General features: G+C 34.4%; 1 long non-coding RNA gene and 1 pseudogene across 1 annotated transcript in view; one reads left to right on the top strand and one right to left on the bottom strand.

Annotated features, from left to right (window-relative positions):
* LOC144307220 (uncharacterized) overlaps window positions 1–22814 on the top strand; it is a 65340-nt gene that overhangs the window by 17261 nt on the left and 25265 nt on the right. The window lies entirely within an intron of this gene.
* LOC144307114 (cytochrome b-like) lies at window positions 19724–21799 on the bottom strand (annotated as a pseudogene).

Raw genomic sequence — 22814 nt, 5'->3', positions numbered from 1 at the left:
CTTCAGCCAAGATATTCTCACTGAGCTTTTGATATTTCCACTTGGATAGCTCATAGACTTCTAAACTTATCCAAGCCAAAATTGCAATCTTTAATTTTTTGTCCTTTAAAGACTAATTTTTTTGCCAAGTCTCAAGAACTGGAATAACAATCTCCCCAGTTATTGAAGTCAGAAACTTTAGAGATCTCTTACATATTGTCTTTATCTGATCCCCAATACTCAAGCAATGATTCTTGGCCAAAAGCTATATTTCACAGCCAACTATTCTTACCTACCACCTTTCTTCTCACCTAGACAGCCCCGCTAACCTAATAGCTCTTTTTTACTAACATATTTTCTCTCTTCCAAACTATTTTGCACATGGGGCCTACAGTGAAAAAAAGGAAAATAAAATGATTTATTCTCTATTCATTTCTTGCCTTCAGTGATTTCTAAAACATTTCTTGCCTTCAGTGATTTCTCAAATATTTGTAATAAAATAGAAATTCTTTCAGTGACTAAGAAGGTGGAGTATGATGTGCTTTTCACCATGTTCAGCTTCACTATTCTTCTTTTCTGTTTATATTCAAGGCATATCATCATCTGTCATTCCTATTACACCCAGTCTTCTTCATTACTCCTTATATTTTTCAGTTTGTCTTGATGCTCCTACAATATTCTTTATATGATTTTTTTCTCATTCTTAGTGTTTAAACTAGCGCATCACCAAAAAAGTACTGTTTTTCCTCTCTCCTATAGCACTTTATTATTTTCAGGAGCAGCATTAAAAACTACTTTCATTCATTGCATTATGTGTCTGTTTATTTGGTTAATGTCTGTTTACCACACTGAGATGTATCAAAGAGGGATAGAGAGAGACAGGAGGCTTTTTAAATGCTGGATGTGCTAAAGGAAAAGTCCTAAACGATTTAGGAGGGGGGAGTGAGTGGGATAGGAGGGAGGGATTGGTCAATGTGATTAGGCCATCTGTGTTTGCTAATCATGGTTTATTGAATTTAGCCTCCTACTCTCTCACAGAGACAGGGACAGGGGTTCTGTTCTTGATGATTTCATTTCAAGGGGATGACTCCTAGGTCTTTGAAAAAGAAGGTATTTTGGGGGTTGTAAAAGATTTACATCTTGATGGAACAGAAAAAGAATTTATAACTGCAAATTTTCAAAAGTAAATGCTCCATGGAAAGGGAAGTCAGAGGTCAATAGTCAGGTTTTTGGTTGAAACAAATATTAAATTCTTATGGAAGTATTGTACTTTCTCAGATCTGTATTTTAAGGAAGCTGGGTTCATCCTCAGCAGAAGGCCTTGTGCTGATAGTATTCATGCTAAAGTTTGACCAAATCTGTGTGTGTGTGTGTGTGTGTGTGTGTGCAAGCTCACACATGAGAATGTGAATGGGGTGTTGGATGGAGTCATTTGGGCCAAATTTTGCAGTTCTCACTTCATTTTTGTTCAGGGGAGAAAGTGGATCTCTTATTTTCAGAACAATTACTAATTATCATGTCAAGGATTTTGAAAGAGTCCAACCTTCGCTTCCAACCATGGTGCAATTCAGGAGAGGTCACATTGCCAGATGAAGCAATCTTGTGTCACTGATTGTGTCACAGTGACACAACTGTTTCATAGAGACAATGATACATTCAAGAGACAAAAGGATGATTATTGGGAATAATGTAAAGAATCCAGATCCCTGAAGGAGTCCCCTAAGCCATCCAATAAGTGAAGGAAACCACTTAAAAAGAGTCAAGCTGGTTCTTTTCTGGAGGGGTGTAAATTCTGTTGACTGTTTCTGACACATTCATCTCTGCTATGACTATTTCTTAACAAACTTTTTTTGTAACTATTGTTTACAAATGCACAGCTTTGGGAACCCACCAGTGCATAGACATCTTCAGATGCCAGGATATAGACTAAAACAGGCTTGTTTTATAAAGTCATTTTGTGAAGCTCAAATATTTTATAGTTTAATGAAAATAGGTTGTCCTAAGTTAGAGATAGATTGTTCCAATGCTAGGCTAACTTTTCTAACACCATTTGTAGTCTTGTAGTATATCTTCCAGTATAGAAGAAGGCTGAAATGATGATGAGTAAGATACTGAAAACAGAGTTCCTTGAAAGTTTAGCTTGAGTCCATGACTTTCTCAAAGACCTGTTTAAGGCTGCTGTAGTAATGGTTTGTTCAGGAGTTTAAGGAACAGAGTTTCCAAGATATTTCGTGTTTCTAATGTTCACTTTGAGAAGTTTGTTTTAGACAGCCACCTGAGGGACAGTATAAGCCACGAAACAGGGGTCAGTCAAGGGGGTTGACAGTACTTAGTATGCTTTATGACTGCGTATAAAATAATATCCCTTAAGAGCACAATAGCCTCGGTTGCTACCTCTAGTGGTTGTAACAGACTCTCAAAGGGCTAATTGGTAGTAGACTCCAAAGAAAAGGTCATGCTGTTATTTCCTGATTGAGTATTTTGGTCCCATTTAGCCAAATTTTTCGTTTGCTTGTTTGTTTGTTTTTTGGTGTATCCTATATCAGATAAATAATATTGACATCACAGGGACATTAAAGGAAAATGGTGTCTATAAAGGGAGGTTGGCCCTTACAACAAATCCAGTCTCAGGAAAATAGATTTCACCTTGCCATAGGGACACGGACAATTTACTGAGTCCCACAGGGCAACTATATTCATTAAACTGATTGCTAGTAAAACACCACATTTTTTTATTTAAAGAGGCCATGCATGGTTTGAGCCTTGAGAGTCATTAAGTTTACTATCATTCGAAAGAGGAGACCTATCTGGTTGGTGTTTATGTTACTTGCCAGAGCCACATCTAAAATCATAAGTGGGGCAATTATTAAGGGGATACCAATTTTAGAGCTGGAGGGGGGGACTGTGAATCCCCAGTGTGAGGACCTTTTTCATTTGGATTCAAGGTTAGTTTTCCAGAGGTGATATTTCCAGAATACCAGATCTCTTTGTAATCATGTAAGGACTGACCAGAGTGTCTGAGGAGAAAGGTGTCCTTGACTTCTTGTTGATTATAGAACTGTGTACATTAAGTTAATCTCTGCCCATCTCTCTCCAAGTTAGTTAGATTGGCATCCTCTGTTAGTGAGGACGACTAGAGCATTCTCATGGATCTTCCTACAATGATTCAAAAAGAAGGCCATCACTGAGGAGGTAGGAGTGAGGATTTTAATTTAATAATATTTTTTAAAAAGACTTTATTAATTTATTTCAGAGAGAGAGAAGAATGAGAGAGAGAACATGAGCAGGGGTGGAGGGGCAGAAGGAGAGGGAGAAGCAGACTCCCCGCTGAGCAGGGAGTCCAACAGAGGACTCGATCCCAGGGCCCTGGGATCATGACCTGAGCCAAAGGCAGACATTTAACTGACTGGAGCCAGGTGCCTCTTGCTGTGTAATTTTGCCAGTAAAATGTGACCCTCTGTCAGTAGACATAGTAGACATTTGGCAACTGATGTTGCTGAGGTGTTTCAGCAGGGAAAACTTTCTAGCCATTTAGAAGACATGCAGGTTAGAGTGGGTACATATTAGAAGTATGTACCTAATCAGAGATTTTTTTGGCCACAAAGAAATAATTTTGTCTAATTATTGACTTAAGTCCTTAGTTGTATGAATACTAGGGTGAATGGTAAGAGGAGCTTGGGAAGGTAAGATAAAGGTACACAAGCATAAATGGGAGGAGTTGGGGATCTATACAAGGACTCCTTCATGGAGTATAATGAATTTTGATATCCCAATTCATGAGAAGATCCTTTCTTGATAGAGTTATTTATTTATTTTTTTTAAGATTTTGTATTTTTTTTCATGAGAGACATAGAGAGGCAGAGACACTGGCAGAGGGAGAAGCAGACTCCCCACAGGAAGCCTGATGTGGGACTTGATCCCAGAACTCCAGGATCACACCCTGAGCTGAAGGCAGATGCTCAACCACTGAGCACCCTGGCATCCCTCTTGATAGAATTATTGTGGTAGTTTAACTAAAAAGGAAGTTGTGCTGATCTTTAACAGATTCTGTAGAAATCGTAAAAAGCTGAGGAAGAGGCAGATCAGGAGGTGAATTATCAAAATCCCTCACTGGTAGTTTTGTGACTCCAGGGAAAGGAGGCAGGAAATACGGTGGTGGGAAAGGAGAATGTAATGCTCCAGTGTTGATGAGAAATGTGGTGAAGTGCCCTTCAACTTCTAGAGACATTTCCCCTGTGAGTTTAGTGGCAGTTGAAAGAATTGGGCATTTCTATCCTTGGAGGGGACCAGTAATTTTCATATAAGGTGGTGGGAACTTCAAATTTTCCCTCTACTCTGAGGACCAGGCAGTCCTGGGTTCAGTGTCCCTCTTCCTTACAGTTTTAGCAAGTGTTGAAATCAGTGGGAACCCACAATTCTGGAGCATGCTGTGGGATACATTTTTCAAGTTCTCTAAACTTTGGTCTTACTTGAGAGCAGGTATGGACTGCATCCTGGGTTTCATCTGCAGATGATGGAGACCCTGGTGAACTTGATGCTTACAGAGGGTTGAAGAGCTGGAGGTACTGCTGGTGGAGAACACTCTGAGAGAAAAGAAGCAGGGGAAAGCTAGGAGAAGAATGTGAAGTTACTGCAGGGGCTCTAGGGCACTTGTTGAGTCAGATTTTTTAAATGATATCATTTAAGAGCCTTGAAAATTTGAAGGAGGGTTTGAGTTCTCTAGTTTCTCTCTCCCTCTCTCTCTCTCTCTCTCTCTCTCTTTAGCTTCTTCATTCTTGTCAAAGTAAGCAGACCACTGAGTATCTAAGAGTTTTGTTCCCTTTTGCTCTAGGGGTTCCGTCCTCTCAAATAGACTAATTTGGAGAAACCTCAGTAGCCTGAGAGAAGCTATTTCAGCTCAAGAGGGTTTTTACTAAAGTTTTGCCAGCAAGAAAGAAAGTGGGTAGAATTAGGGCTATCATGGTAAAGCACATAGTATGAATGAAGTTAAGAAGGGAAAGTTCTAGAGGCCTAAGAAGTTCCCGTGTTCTTATTGAATATTTTGCAAACAGAGAAGCCTGGGACTCTAACTCAGTCTCTGTACCTTACAAACAGGTAAGCCTGGCCCTCTCAACCAGATTCTAGAGTGTATTCATCAACTTAAGAATCAAATCAATCTGTCCTCATGTTAATTCATCAGGTATATATCTGGGACACTAGGTCAGGAGCCAGACTCACCACTGGATACACAAATAAGCAAGCAAACAAAGGTCTTGGAGAATGCTGAGAGGCTCAGTTGTGTCCCATAGTCCGATGATGGTTCCTATCCAGATCTGAGTGACAACTCCAAGAAACTGTCCAAGAGAAACAGTGCTGGGCATTTATCAAAGGCACCTAGACAGGTTTTATTTGGACTACTCTAATGGGAAGAGAAGCTCCTAAAAGGTGGAAGGCTTTAAAAATGCTAGAATGGGCTAAAGGAAGAGTACTGAAGCACATTTTGATGATTACATTTCAAAGGGATAGTTCATAGGTCCTTGAGAAAGACATTTCTGGGTTGTAAAACATTTAATTCTCAAAGGGGTAGAAAAAGGATTTGCTATTGCAAGTTTTCTAAAGTCAGTGTTCTAAGAAGAGAGAGGTCAGGGGCCTACACATTTTGTCTAGAACAAACAGTAAATACTTTTGGCAACATTGAACTTTCTCATTAAGGACACTGTTGGTCAAGGGATGCAACCTTGAATAGAAAAAAACCCTGCTAGATTTTGGTTTCTTAGTGTGTGGGGGGTGGGGTGGATTTTGTTGGATACACTCATTTGTGCCAAGTCTGCAGTTCTCAGATATAAGCTTCATAATAAAGTAATAAAGTGGGCATTGTCTTTTTTATTTTCCCTTTATAGTCATTAGAACTAATTCTCTCTCTCTCTCTCTCTCTCTCTCTCTCTCTCTCCCTCTATTTTATTTACTTATTTATTTATTTGAGTGAATGAAGGATTAAACACATAAAGTCAAAAGGCCCCAAATGCCTAAAGTGTGCTGGAAAAATTGCCAAAAGTAGGTACAATGTAATTGTTTAATTTGAAATACATTGACTTTTATTATAAAATAATAATACTGGACGACCTGGGTGGCTCAGCGGTTTAGCGCCACCTCCAGTCCAGGGCATGATCCTGGAGACCCGGGATCAAGTCCCATGTCAGGCTCCCTGGGAGGAGCCTGCTTCTCCCTCTGCCTGTGTCTGCTTCTCTCTCTCAATGTCTCTCACGAATAAATAAATAAATCTTAAAAAAAAATAAAACAAAATAATAGTGCTGCAACTAACTACATAATAGTCACTATTTTAAATTTTCTTTATAATTATATCAATCATTATTTTATTTATAAATGTATTATTCTTTTACTGCACTTGATCTCTTCCTGATATAAAATGAATTTTAACAAATAGAGTAGCTGAGTTTAAGAATAAAGTAGTAGCTGTCTGCAATCACCTAGAACTGTGTTAGTTATCTGAAGAGCAAATGTATATAGCCTTGCAGTTTTACTTTTTGACATTATTTTCAGAATAAAAAAAATATATCTGAAAGTACATTACTAGATTTATGCTGTTTTGTTTTTCTCTATACAATTTAATTTAATACTGCTTATTTAAAAACTTAATAGTATATATATATATATATATATGGCATAGCATTGTATAGCCTATATGTATAGGATAATATTCTACATATGTAGGAATTGCAAGAAATATTTAAAAGCCAACAAGGGACAGTTTTACTCTTTCTTAAATATAGTGGTATTTAAATGACTTCATAACCAGCAGTTCTGTTCTTTTATTTTATTTGACAGATATCTACTGAATAGCTCTTAGGAGATAATAGATTCTGTGCCAGTCTTTTTCTTTGGGAAGAAGGTCTGGATTCAAAGTCAGTGTATTTAGTGTCCTTTTACCTTGGACCTTAAAATCCTACAGATTTATTTGTATTGTAGTAGGAGCCCTCAAAGAACATACAAGGGCCCTTTTCTTGTAAAATCCCTGATGAATTACAAATACTGACAATTCATCAGCACAGGCTGTTGAAGTCTACTAGCTTAATATCAGCTTTCTTATTCTCTATCAATCTTCATTTCTACTTCAGGTTTCTTAATACATCATAGATTTTTTCAAAGGTAGGCAATTGTAGAAGATACCTTGGGAGGTCTTTAGTCCTTCCATCCACAGAGACTTAACAAATCTGTCAAACCATTTAAATTTATCAGGTGTTTCTATGCACACAAGAGAAAGAAATTCTAACAGCTCAGTTCAATATTTAAATACTTATTGAGGTTTAAAATTTTCAGATTGCAATTGAAATTTTTTAAAAATTATTCTAGCGTGTGAGAAAGGGAAGACATGATTATTCAATTTAGTCACATATAAAAATACCTGATAAGCATTAACTGATAATGTCAACTTGATGACAATAAGCATTTTTTCTAATATATTAATATATTTGACTTGATTCACTTAAACAAGGGGAAAAAAAACATGTAGCATGTATTTTCAATTTCTCTGTGGACCCCAGATATTTAGCTTTTATGAACTTATTTGATTCTAAGAAAATACTAGTTTATGTAATCTCTTAAATTCCAGGCTAAATGTTTTCAGTCTATTTTTCCAACTCTTTTTTCTGTTGCCTTCTTTGATGCAGAAGACCAGTGAAAGCATTTTCTAATTAAGAACTGAATCTACTTAGAGTAGAACAAAAGATCAACCCTTGAGATGTGACTTTTCATTCTACAAAGACTAATTAATGTATGTGAATTAGAGACAAAGGGAAAGACAGAGGTTAGAAAAAGGAAGAGGAAAAAAAAATCAGAATTAGATGATAAAACTTCTCCTGTCCTTTAGAAGTATCTTATTAAAAAGTATGAAATAATAATGTGATTTTAGCCCCCCAAAAAAAGCCCAAAACAACAACAATAAAAAACAACTAACAAGTGTTATTTATGCATAATTTCTCAAATCCAAAATTCTTGTCCTTACTAATTCTGAAGCTGTTTCTTATAAATAAAGACATTAAAAAGTGAAATGTTTAATTATTTACCACTGGAACAGGAACCTTAGGCCAAAACCCCTTAGACCAGTTGTCCATGAATGCTCAGCTGATGGCAAATGGCAGAATTATGGGAAGTTCTCTTGCATTTTTTAGGATGTTGTGTAGTAAACAATTTAACTTTGATCAAAAAGAGGTGTAGTCTTTGCCCTGTACTTCTGGAAGATAATTTCTAAATCCTTGGAATGTCACCCTTGATGGGAGTGTTTTTGTTTGCCGGGGGGTGGGGGGTGCGTGGGTGGGTGTGGGGCTCCAACCACCTAGATAGTAACAATGTGATTTTGGGAGGGTAATTTGGATATGTGGTATCAGTTAGATCTCCTGAGGAGGTGGAAACAGATATCTGCCCGTTGAATGGCAAAATAGTTGTTTATGTGATGGAGTCTTGGTAAAGATTTTGGATACCAAGGCTCAGGAGACCTTCCCTGTTTGGCAAGACTCCAGCATATTGTTCCACACTGATCTCCTGAAAGTAAGACTGTCCATTATCTCATGGGAGAGGACAATAGAAGCTCTGAATTTAGTACTTTTCCTAGACTCTGCATTATGCACTTCTTCCCTTGACCAATCTTAATATAACAGCTCTCAGTGAGTTGAGTCCTCTCTAGTGGAATATTTAAGCGTATTTTAAGAATCCCTGAACTTGAACTTAGTATCAGAAGTGAGAGTAGTTTTGTGCATTCCTCACAAATGGCTATGTACAAAGAAGAAAATAAGAAAAAATTACTATAAAAATATTCTAGGGCAGCCCGGGTGGCTCAGCAGTTTAGCACCTGCCTTCGGCCCAAGGTGTGATCCTGGAGACCCTGGATGGAGTCCCACGCAGGCATCCTGCATGGAGCCTGCTTCTCCCTCTGCCTGTGTCTCTGCCTCTCTCTCTCTCTCTCTCTCTCTCTCTGTGTCTCTCATGAATAACTAAATAAAATCTTTTTTAAAAATTTAAAAAAAATTCTAAATCTGACAAAGATAATACATAGAATATAAAAAAAATCTGATATGCCATCAAAGAATATTGAAACCTCTATTTCATTCCAACCTCATATTTTATTTATTCTATCTTGATTTTTATGTTTATAATTCCAGTTCATGAGAATTGTTTAAATAATTAAGCAATATATGATCTCTTTCTTGAGTTTAAGTTTTATATAAAAGATATCCTATATTATTTTGAAATCTCTTTTTTCTTTTTGTCATCAAAATTCTGCTTTTGAGAATTTTGTAGTTTACTAAGCAGTTTTTTTATTTCCCCAAACCCAAGTTGTCATTTTCCTCTTCCTTTGTTCTTAACCAGGTCATAGCCAAAAAATAAATACCAAATGTCTCATATTAATTATTTGAATTTAACAATATGAAGAACATTCTGAATTCACCAAAAGTTGCTGCTTTTTCTTGTAAGTACAATCTTAACATTTAAATAAAGGCAGATATTAAGGGGGATATTAGAAATACAAAAAGTATCTTAATGGTAAAAACATAAAAATCATCTTTACTCTTCCTAAAGAAAACTCTACACAAATCCTTATTGCCACAAAGCAAATCTTTGCATCAGTTGTGATAAAATTCAGTAGATTTGGTTTCCACTATTATAAAAACTGATTTTATTGTAGAATATTAGTTTGCACTAGACTAAATGCTGTATTTAAAGCAATATCTTCAAGGGCTAAAAGTATGCAATAAAGGAAACTTCTTAGTTTCAAAATTATACCAATAAATTCTGTTAAGTAACAGAAATAAAATCCAATGGTGCTAAGAAACTCTGGACCATGTCTTATAAAATTCAAGAACATTTACTGCTATGATTGTTTCTTTTGTTCTGGTTAGCTTTAATTATGATGGAAGTTGGAAGTAAAGAAAAAAAAGAAGCAATAAAGTTTGACTGTTGTCAATTTGTAAAGTAATAGACTAATTCTTTCTAATAGTTTAAGATTTTCTTCTCTGATGATTTGCCACAGGCCATCCTGAAGCAACTAATCCTCATGTTTTCAAGTAACAAATCAATGATTTAATCTTGACTTTTAAGACTATTGCTTCATTATTTTGCCCTGTCCCAACCCTATATTAAATCCCTAATGAAGTGAATCCAAAGCTTCCATTCACTTTACTAGTGGTCAATTTTAACATGGTTTTTAAAAAATAGGGTGATTTTATCTTCAATATAAATAGGTTTATTCCCTTTGGGGAAAAAATGGACAGAAACTCTGCTCGTCCTTTCTACTTTAAGTTTTGGCTATTTCCTGCAATTATATATATATATATATATATATATTTTTTTTTTTTAAATTAGGATAGTTTTCTAATGGCAAGTTTAGTCTTAAAGATAAACCACACTAAGAGGAAAATAATATTGTTTGTTATTAGTGAAGCTACTGCAAGAACAGGAATCAAATAACAATGTTATTTTCTAAGAGAGCAGAATATGAGTTGGTTTATTTGCTCAAGCCTCAAGCTAACCATTCTATTGATACACTCAGTTGTAATTATCACAGTAAAAAAAAACATGAATTGGACTGAATATTCTTCAGAATGTGTCTGCTTAATGCTTTCCACCAATCTGTTGAATTAGATTAAATTGGATTCTATTAGAAATTAAAAGAAAAGGGAGAAAATATTTTTTTTAGTTACTTAGTCTCAAGAATAGTTTATTTCCGATATAAAACACTAATAGTGTTCCATATGTGATATATATTTTAGATTCCATGATAATAAAAAAATAATTGGGAATAAAAAACCAAATCTGAATTGAAAAATAAGGCATAATTGTTGGCTGAATTTATCTTATTTAAATGAAATTTTAATATACCCATTATTACAATTTTATACATCTCATAAAATATTTAGTTGGTATTCTAAAGAACTTTGTTAAACTGCTGCCTATGCATGAATTTGACAGTTGTAGAATCATTTTAGTAACTTAAAACTGAACTATAAAGAATTCAAAATCATACTCTGAAAATAGTAGATGTTCTTATGTTTCATCTCAATTCTAGGGAAAGAAACAGGCAAACATGAGTTGATCTTGGTGACACATGGAATTAGTGATTAGTTACTATATGTTTCAAATATCACTTTCAATTTTTAGGAAAGAGAATCTATTCATTTTTTTAATTTTAATTTTTAAAGATTTTATTTATTTATTCATGAGAGACACAGAGAGAGAGGCAGAGACACAAGCGGAGGGAGAAGCAGGCACCATGCAGGGAGTCCCATGTGTAACTCCATCCCAGGACTCCAGAATCACGCCCAAAGGCAGACGACACTCAACTGTTGAGCCACCCACACATCCCTTAATTTTAATTTTTTTAAAATTTATTTATCTGAGAGAGGGAGAGAAAGAGAGAGCACGCACGAACAAGGTGGAAGGACAGAGGGAGAAGCAGACTCCCCGCTGAGCAGGGAGCCCCACATAGGGCCCAATCCCAGGACCCTGGGATCATGACCTGAGCCAATGCAAATGCTTAACCTACTGAGCCACCCAGGCACCCTGGGAATTTATTTTTTCCTAAGGCTCTAAGGAGTGTCTTATCCCTACTTTTTGTGTGTTTTTTGTTTGTTTGTTCATTTTAAGACCTTATTTTTAATATAATTTTATTTTTAAAAATATTTTATTTATTTATTCATGAGAGACACAGAGAGAGAGAGGCAGAGACACAGGCAGAGGGAGAAGCCGACTCCCTGTGGGGAGCCCGATGTGGGACTCGATCCCAGGACCCCGGGGTCACCACCTGAGCCGAAGGCAGATGCTCAACCACTGAGCCACCCAGGTGCCCAAGACCTTACATTTTAGAATAGTTTTAGATCTACTACCAAAACTGAGAGGAAGGTACAGAGATTATTTCAGTAGTAAATATTGTATGTAAAAGTGTTTTGCTAATTTAATTATATCCCTTCTAATTGCAAAATGGATTTGGGATTAAGTTCTTTAGAACCTGTAAGATGGAATACAAATATCAGTAATTATTCATGTTTTGTTTTGTTTAGTGTGGTAGTTTTCTGACATTATTCACATTTGATTAAAAAAAGTGAGATATGAGTAAAAATCAGACTATTAGGAATAAAATAAGAAGTTATTCTGTGGTTTTACTAACTGGACTCAATTAATAAAAAGGATGTGTTATACTTCTATTGATTATAGTCTGAAAAGAAATAACCTTTAAAAAAGCAAGAAAGATTAAATTAAATAAACCGTTTCTGGCTCAGAATTGTTTTCTAGATATTATGGTTATTTATAATTATAGCATATTTATATGTAATATATTTCTAGATATTATACCATATTCATTTATTTAATACCAAAATAAGATTTTCTAGATGTCTAGAGAAGCCTCCTATTTACATGATTCAAATTTGGTGCTGAATTATTTTGGAAAATTTCATGTTTGCACATGCCTGTGTATATATAACTTTTTTTTTTTTTCCAATGGCTGTCAAATTGGAATCACTGCCTAGTGTCCAATCCTTACATGTGGTCCTCTCCAAATTCAGGCCAAGAAGGGCCTGCCAAATTCATCCAGTACTTCAGATTTCTCTGACTTTTCCTTCTACCACCAGCCAGAGAAAGTTTCTTTTATGTGTTTATGGGATTACATTGAACCCACTCAAATTATTTCCCTTTTGCTTTATAATATAGCATCTTAGATAATATATCATCATTCAAAAAATCCACCAACACTCAAGGGTGAAGGTAAGAGTCATTGGGAGCTGTTCTTAGAATTCTGTCTACCACAGAAATAATATTAGCCTTACCAAATATTCCCATGATAAGAGGTCAATGAGAACTTAAAGAAGTCCTGCCTTCAAGGAAAGTGAATAGCTTAACAACCTTAAGATTTACTCTAAGGTTCGTCAATTTAACTTTTATTAGGAACACAGGCTTTTTATTTTTCTTCAAACAAGATAAGATCCTATTTTCAGAAATTTCCACAATATTTCATTGTTGCAAATCTTATCATTCTAGGAAAAATATGCCCTGTAATTCTCATAAATTTTCAGTATGAAATTCTCTTTGAGTTCTTGGAAATGCTTTGTAGCAGAAAATAGTTATTATAATAAATGGTGTAACTTAATAGGTTTTAAGTATAAATCACCATCGTCATCATTATTATCATCATTGTCATCATCATTATCATCCCAGCAAAGCATAATTTGAAAAATTCTTCTCCATTATTTAAATATCCCAGGTTCTATGCTTCTTTCTCTCATCTCATCCTTTTTCTTTCTTCTTTGACATAAGTAAAGTAAAAATCTCCCTCCTGGGATGCCTGGCTCAGTCAGTTAAGTGGCTGCTTTTGGCTCAGGTCATGATCCAGGAGTCCTGGGATTGAGCCCCACATTGGGCTCTCTGCTTAGCTGTGAGTAGGCTTCTCCCTTTGCCCCTCACTCTGCTCATGCGCTCTCTCTCTCAAATAAATAAAATCTTAAAACAAAAACAAAAACCAAACCCACCAAACCAACAAAAACTCCCTGCTTATCACAAAACACAGTCTCTAAAGGACTGTTTAAATGTACTACTGTGCTTTGCTGTTAAGCTGGAATATTCCTACTGCAGATAGATTAAACATGCAGCAATTGTAAGAACATACAAATGATGACAGTTTATTCTGATACGGAGTGAAGAAAACACCAAAATCCTTCTCTTTAACATCAACACACACAGGTATTGTATTAATGGGTCACCAGGGTCTTGAATAATCATTTTGCTCAAATCTTTTTCTACTTTTCCTCCAATTGGCATATAATTCTTCATTTTATGTTTTTCCTTTTCTTACACTCTATTTTAGTTTTTCACTCATTTGAAGGAACTGAAATGCCTGCAATTCACCAGCCTTTGAAGCACTGGAAGGGATTACAGGGATCAGAAATGCATAGCTCCTGTTTTCATGAAAACAACTAATTAAGGTTATGAGAATGAAGGCCATATTTTTAATATCTAAATATGTATAAAATTTCAGTGTCTATGGCCCAAGAAAGTTGTCTTTCTTTTATGTAAATTCCTAAATATATCAAAATATGTCAGAAACTGCTATTGGAACTATTTTCTAAGAAGTACCATAATATATCAGTACTATATAGTTGTTTTAAAAATAGGTCTTAAAATTTTGGTGGCTTAATGCTTTAGGGAGAGACTGATAGAAGTGGCTGATTTTCCCTTATTCCCCTCACCAGCTGATGCTCTGCTCTCACATGAGGTCACAACACGGGTTTGGTGTAGAGATTCTAGGTGCAATGTAGTACAGAGGGATAAAGTTGTACATGTAAGTTTGAGTTCTGAATCAATATTTTCTTGGATATATTTCCTTGGGAAAATAAGAAAATAAGGTTAAGCTTTGCTTTCTTAACCTTTTTAAGGTTAAGCTTTCCTTTTCCTGCCTCATTTTGCAAACTTGAAATTATTTAATTATCTATAATTATTTTTGTATTATATATCCCTCTGACTAAACCACCCAACTAGATCACTAAACTCCATGATGTGAGAGACTGAGTAAATATCCCAGACTTAGCACATTACCAGGCTAAGAAAAAAGTGTTCAATAAATATACGTTGGCTGACAAACTAAATTTTCAAAATAATTTCACAATTGTGCAAATATGGTAAATGTGGTATATCAAACAATATAATGCCTGTTAAAGCACTTGATAAAACATACAAGATTTGGTTTTGTGTCTCATAGGATAAAACATAATAAGTTGGGTAATATTCAGTGCCATCAGAAATAGAATGTGTGAAGATATGGAATCAGCAAACTATTTTTTTGTTTACTTGTTAGTGACTTTTCAGGCCATATTTTTAATATCTAAATATGTGTAACATTTAGTTGATAATCTACCCATGAAGAACCTATAAAGAAATTGATGAGACTTATACTTAGAGAAGACTTCTCTCATTTTTTCTCTGCAAATTACCTACTGAGTTAGTCAGTTACAACCTGGAAGAGTTTGTCATCCTGATATTTACTGTAGATTGTTGATTTCCCAAGGACTTTGGTAAAATATGTTTAGAAAGCTGCCATTAGCTCAAGTTTTAGCATCTTGGCAACTTTACTTTGTACTATTTCAAAAATTTTCAGCAAATTTTGATGAGAAGTCAAAGTTGTTAACCTCAACTACCTACTTCAAACTTTAGATACCTTATCCTTTTATTTGCTTTTTATAGAATTTTCTACAAACTTAAATTCAAATTGCTATTGTACCGTGTGTAGGACCTCCTGATGATAATTACTATTCAGCTACAAGTTAAAGGACAGTTTTGATCAAAGCAATTATAATCTGGAGCACAGCCCCATGATAAAACAGTTCAAAGGATAATTTCTTACTAAATATGTGGCAGAGGCTTACAAAGTTGATGAAGAAATTGTCAGAACCTATTTTCCAACCATGAATAAATAATTGCAATTATAATTATTGATATTATGTGCCTTAATAGAAGTAAGTGATATACTTTATACATTGTATATCAAAACACTGAAATATATGGTCAATGAAATGGAATTTTTTTGTTAAGAAAATAAAATTTTGAATATCTAGATATTTACATAATACAGTTACATAATATGTGTCATAATATTGTTTATATTAGAAGTTATGCAGCTATAAAAAATCCTTTGTTTTGAAATTCTATATCAACCTGGTTATGTGTTCTTAATATAATTTTATCACATTTCAGTGCCTCTGAAGTACTTGTGAAGTTGAACTATTATTAAAAATAATTAAACTGATCATAAATTAATTGTACTCCTGTTATCTAGCATCTTTGTTTCTTAATAGTATTCAACTCTTTCACTGACCAAATCATTTTCCATAATCAGCTTTATGTTCTGCTGAACAGGGAACATTGTTCCCTGTTTGTGTTTCAGGCAACATTCTTTTGGATTTATATTTAAATGCAGTTCAGTGAATGGAGAACTGTTCTTTTATTGTCATGCCTCTGATTGCAGTTCACTATTGTGTCATAAATCCATAATTCTAATTCTGTTATATTCAGAAGAATAAGTTAACAAATAATTTTCAAAAAAAATACTGACTAGTCAGGAAAAATGAAGCATTATTTTAATAAAATGAAATGATGAAGGACCAGGTCTCCCTATCTAATTAAGTTGATAATTCCTTAGCATGTGTTATTTACACATTTGTATTTGCTAGCATTTTATTCCTTTTTTAATTAATTAATTAATGTCAAGTCAAGCCCATAGCATTTAGAGTATTTCCTAATGGTACTACTAATAGTAGTAATAAACTATTGCTTTTAGTAATAAATAATAATAAATTATAACTATCATAAACATTATGAATTAGAGCTTTGAACATTTTGTTTCCAGATAATGACCGTATGTAATATAAAGAAATTACATAATGAATATGTACAACGGCTGATCAACAGGGAAAAGCATCCTAATAAGGAGACCTATTAAACTGTAGGAAGTTCTCTCTCTAGGGAAGTTGCATCAGCCTTACTGTTTAAGTCATGTAAAACTGGGCCAAAAAGAAAGAGCTCTAGAAAACTACACCAGGAGAACAATCTGGCTTTTAGCAGGAAAAGAAAGTAGTGATGCAATGATTGCCCTTCCTTCTTTCTGCTATAAAAATTTTTAGCTTGCATCGCAGAGAGTCCCTTTTTTTATATTGGTGGGTTTGGTATAACGGCGCATGGGCCTTTTATCTTTCCTTTGGAAATTTTGACGGTGTATGTTAATGAACAATTAGTTAGCAATGACAATTATAAAATGTATTAATACATGATCTATTTTCCTGTAGTATATAGTCTTTCAATGAAATACAGAGGCATTTAGATTTATTATTAAAGATAATGTACCAATGGTACGCATTATTTTCTTTATTTAACTTAATATCTCTGTGATAAAAATGAAAGTAACTTAATATCTCATTTACTATGGAAAGAAGGCTGGTATCCTAATAGGGGAGACTTATTTGGAACCTTCAAGATACAGGTTGGAGAGAAAATTATTAGAGATGATAAAAATAAAAAAGCTATACATTTTTTTGAGTGTGAAAATCAAGACATAATTAATAGCAATTAAACACTCATTGAATATTTTGTTTGATTCATCTGTTTGATGAATTGACCTATATAGAGAGGAAGTCAAAAAACAAGCAATGAGTCGTGGACAGAACTTAAAAATGTAGAAAGAGCAGCAAGCTTTGTTCTTATTTTGTGTACACGGATTATTTCATCCTACAATAAAAATTGGGGACAGCTACACAATAGTAGACACAAACCTTGTCCTTAAGCACGTGGGACACTATGGAAGCCCTAAAATTAGCACGGTTCTTTTTTTTTTTTTTTTTCATGGCACTTGGACTCTAGTGAGAAAGAACATGAACTAAAAAATTACTATTAATTGTGTCAGTATAGCCTTATATACATACTTAGGGGGACAGTTATGCAATCCCATAATAGCTGTAAGCAGAGTTGCCTGAAGTGAATTTGGAGGAAACAAGTTGGCTGGTCAACATGTGAACTAACAGATAAACATATGTTCAACAAGTGAAAAGCACAGAGGAAACTAGAGGAGATCATATTCTAAACAGAGGTGGTAGCATTTGCAAAGTTCCAATGGAAGGCAAGAGCTTCATAGTAGTATTAATTGAAAGAAGGCTTAGTGGATTAAGTAGAAAAAGTAAGGATAAAAGAATGGCAAAGTGGGTGAGGTACTGAGGATCCCTATCTACTGGGATTTATACTTTTAAATAGCAAATTTATAGATAGTGGAATTACTTGTTGAATATTCTTCTCTGTTAGGGTCAAGAATCTTGCATCCTCTCCAACATTTGTGGTTACCCACCATTTGTTTCAACGTGGATGGAACTGGAGGGTATTATGCTGAGTGAAATAAGTCAGTCGGAGAAGGACAAACATTATATGTTCTCATTTATTTGGGGAATATAAATAATAGTGGAAAGGAATAGAAGGGAAGGGAGAAGAAATGGGTAGGAAATATCAGAAAGGGAGACAGAACATAAAGACTCCTGACTCTGGGAAACGAACTAGGGGTGGTGAAAGGGGAGGAGGGTGGGGGGTGGGGGTGAATGGGTGACGGGCACTGAGGGGGGCACTTGATGGGATGAGCACTGGGTGTTATTCTGTATGTTGGCAAATTGAACACCAATAAAAAATAAATTTATTATTAAACAAATAAGTAAATAAAATCAAGCTCAAAAAAAAGAATTTTGAACATACTTAATTTATTTTTTAGTTTAATATACTCTGATTTTGATTTAAAAAAAAAATCCAACCCAGGAAGATGTCTATCTGTGGTTACTTTATGGATTAAAGTAGCATGTTGGTATCAGTGGGAAAGTTTTAAGATCATCTTGAATAGAGTTTTCATTTGTAGGATCAGGAGTTTGAATATTTTAGCTATCATTAAAATATATATGAGATGAAAGATAAGCTTTACATATATATAATTAATCTTGTTTTTGTGATTTGGTGAGATAGCTAATAAATACATACAGTATAAGGTTTATGCAGGTTAAAGAGTGTGCTAAGGTAATAATTTATTTGATAAGCTTGTATGTATGTGTATACACAGGTTCTTCTATGTCCGGTAATCATTGACTGAATTATACCTTATGGTTTATAATGATGGTAAGTAATACTCAGTTTAAGCTTAGTTACAGTTTGCTTGACTATGTTAAGGCCTTTGATAGCTTTAGCTAAGGCATAGCATTCCAAAAATTAAAAAAAAAAGAAAGAAAGATTGCCAAATGCAATGCATGACAGTTATATGTGGGCATGGACCAATTAGTCATTAGTGCATTGAGAAATATTATTTAAAAAGGAAGAGTGGGCGATTTTAGGTGACATGGTCCTGAAGTAAGAATGAAATGTCAGACATAGTTAATTTCTAGACACCACCAAATGTTATGGACCCAGAGAGAGAGAAGAGGGACACATTTGTAGAAAGGTTTCTTGAAGATTCATAATTAAATGTGGTTATCAGTTATGATAGGCATGTTGTCTGGTAATAATTTGACTTAATGGGGTATATCCAACCAATAATATTATGTGCTATGTAATATTAATCATGTTAATTTTGCTGTAGATATTCATAGGATTTATAATTGTATGCATGATATACCATTTTATGTATTTTGCAAAATCAATAATGCACACCCTTATATGCATGGGATAAGCTGTTAAAGAGTGATTATACATAGTTTATATTATGTAGAATATATATGTGTACTAACACATGCGACCACAATATATATGTGTACTAACACATGCGACCACTGGATGTATAAATTACATAGTTATGGAATGATATAGGATTTATTTTTTAAAGATTATTTATTTATTCATGAGAGACACAGAAAGAGAGGCAGAGATACAGGCAGAGGGAGGAGAAGCCCGCTCCATGCAAGAAGCCCGATGAAGGACTCGATCCCGAATCCAGGATCAGGCCCTGAGCCAAAGGCAGACGCTAAATCGCTGAGCCACCTGGGCACCCCAGTAGATGATTTATTTTTAATACTGATATAGTACATGATAAAAATGCTTCACTTTTCATGCACAGGTTTCCAGTAGTTTAAATAGAATTTTAGCCTTGGCTGCTGATGGTGGAGCTGGAGTTTCTTCCTTGAGTCTTTAGGATAAATATTATTCTTCTTTTCTGATTTACCCGGAGTAATAAATATACTACAAAACTCTTTATTTAGAAGGGTTTTTCAATAATGCTTGTAATTGATATGAGAATAAAGAGAAAATACATTATTGATGCTAGTTGGCTAATCATGATGAATGGATACTCATTTGGTTGTCCTTCATTTCATGTTAGTGTCGACAGATCTGCTGCAAGTAATCAGAATAGGACAATGACTGAGGAGCTAGAATATGATGTTTTGTTGTTTTGATATATGAAGTACAGGGATGATTGCCAGGATTGTGGTGAAGAAAATAAGGGCTAACATGTTGTTTAATTTATTAGGGATGGACCATAGGATTGAGTAGGTGAATAAGAAATATCATTCTAGCTTGATGTGTGTGGGACTATTGAGAAGACTGGCCAGAGATTGTTTAGGTCTCCCAGAAGATCAGGTGAAAATAATACTAAATTGGATAACCCAAAAATTAGGAATAAAAATCCTTGGATGTCCGATTGTTTAATAATGCTGGAATGGAATTTTGTCTTTGTTGAGTGAAGTTCCTGATAGTTTATTAGATCCCATTGATTGGAGAAATAATAAGTATATGACTACTTTGGCTGAGATGATTAATAGGAGGATGAAGTAAAAGTGAAAAATCAGGAAGTACTACCTTTTTCAGCTGATAATCCTCCTTGGATTCTTTCTACTTGACTAGTGACAGTGTAGGGCCTGTAATACCAGTGATGACTGTTGATCCTCCGAAGGATTTTTGCCTCAGGTTGGGATAATCTATAATTGCTGTGGCTATTACTGTGAATAATAGAATAATTCTAATATTTCATCTTTCTAAGAAGATAATATCTATATTCTCTATAATATCTGTAGTATAGGCTCACTCTACATAAGTGAGTAGTCAGATGTAAAATATGGAGGTTCTATTGGTGTGTATATATCAGATAATTCATCCATAATTTGTGTATATAGTTTACTGATGAAAGGGCAGTTATTATATCTGATGTATACTGTATAGCTAGGAATAATCCTGTTAAAATTTATAAGACTAAACACATTCCTAAAAGGATCCAGTGACTGAGAGACTTTTGATGGGGCTGGTAGGTCAATGAATGAGTTGTTGATAATCTTGATTAGTGAGTGGGATTTTCAGATGTTATTATCATTCTTTAATTTTTTAAAAAATTTTAATTCTTATAGTTGAAATACAGTGGTGATTTTTCATGTCATTGGTTATGGTCAAATTTCACATGAGAAAATCGATGACATATATTTATTTTAAGAACTAGTTTTGTGATTACTTTCCAGGTTTTTCTTTGAAAACTTCACCTATTTATGGTGGACTAGGGTTGCTTGTGAGTGGTGGAATTGGTTGTGGAATTCTAACCAATATTGGTGGATCTTTTTTATGTTTAATATTTTTAAATTTATTTAGTAATTTATTTCAGGAATGACAGATATTGGTCATTTTTGGTTAAATAAGGGCTTTGGCTTAGTAAACATTATTCTGAAAATTGACCCTCTAATATGACCATCCTGAGGATTTTTTTTTTTTAGAATTGTTGATAGAGGTTATAGTGATCTTTTATACCTTGAAAAAGGGTAAAATGGAAATTATGTTTGAATTTAATGGATTGGGATGTAAGTAAGTTATTTCTGAGGAAGCTATAGGAGTTGCTCTGTTGTGTAGATGTGAGACTTGACTGGTGGTTCTGACTTGGCTGACTTCTACTCATCAATGTTCTGGTTATTATGAAGGTTAATGTATAAATTAAATAGGAGTAAGCTTAAGATTAATGGGATAAAGAAGAAAAATGTAGTTGAATCAGATATTTGTTATCAGATTAATGTGGAAGTTTTAATCTGGAAGTAGGTGAATTTTGGTTCTAATCAGATTAAATCTAGTAATAGTGGTACTGATTTTTGACTTGCTGATAAATTTATGAGTAGTGGAAGGTGGTGTGTAATGGCTGGAAAATATCATTTGAGCATTTGAATAGGTTTGAAAGATGACCAGATTTTAGGTTTTGTGATAGAAGGTTGAGTTCAATTACCAGAATAAAACCTAGAATAGTCATAGCAAGGACTGTTAATTTCGGATAATAAGGCATAGTTATCTGTGGAATGGTCATAGGAGTACTATTTTGGAAATTAAGAATCCAGTGAAGATACTTCTGATCAAAAGCCACTTAATAGAGTTGATTAAGAGAAGGTTATTTTCACAGGCAAGGCAAGGCCAGGCCGTAGGATAATTAACATAGGAATTAACATAGGAGAAACATTAAAACAGTTCATAACACATAGAATTATTAAGTGCTAGCTATTATTGTCATGTCACCTTTCTATGTAGGCAGGCACTTTACAAATGAGAAAAAAATAAGCATGTCAGGTGATAGTACAGCAGTGATGAGATTCTTTTTTTTTTTTTTTCGGTTTCACTTATATATTTATGATAGACACAGAGAGAGGCAGAGACACAGGCAGAGGGAGAAGCAGGCTCCCTGCAAGGAGCCCAATGTGGAACTCGATCCCAGACCCCGGGGATCACGCCCTGAGCCCAAGGCAGATGCTCAACCGCTGAGCCACCCAGGCGTCCCAGTGATGAGATTCTTAAATTCTTACAAAATAGTTCTTTCTTTAGTGGCTGGAGGTGACATACTAGTGTTGGCATTTTATCTGATTTTTAATAAAATTATTATTTTGTTATTGTAACAACTTCAGTAGTCAAAGAACCTAAGATGACAAAAAATCTTTGCTTAACTTATTTTGAAAGTTGTAAATACTTAATATTTATTTCAGTTTAAATATGTCAAACAGCTGGAATGAATCTTAATGTAAAAATAACATTTAGCAACATAAATGAGGCATTTCAAATTTTAGCTTAAGGATTATCTATCTACGGTCCTATAATATATTAATTTTAATTCATGATTTATGGTTTCCAAGAAAAAGTAATCCCTTATATAATGCAATAAGACATTTTGAATTGATAATATGTAGAATGTGATTCTATTTTTATAATCAAAGACTGAAATCATTAATATTAACCAATTTCTATTCTATTTGTTGCTATAGCATCTATCATTATAAGAATACTTAAGACTGCTTATAGCATGTAATATTGCTTTGTGACTAATAATAGTTTTG

This window comes from Canis aureus, chromosome 38, assembly GCF_053574225.1.
Source record: "Canis aureus isolate CA01 chromosome 38, VMU_Caureus_v.1.0, whole genome shotgun sequence".
Lineage (NCBI taxonomy): Eukaryota > Metazoa > Chordata > Mammalia > Carnivora > Canidae > Canis > Canis aureus.
Note: the sequence above shows the minus strand (reverse complement) of the source record. Positions and strands in the feature narration are given on the sequence as shown.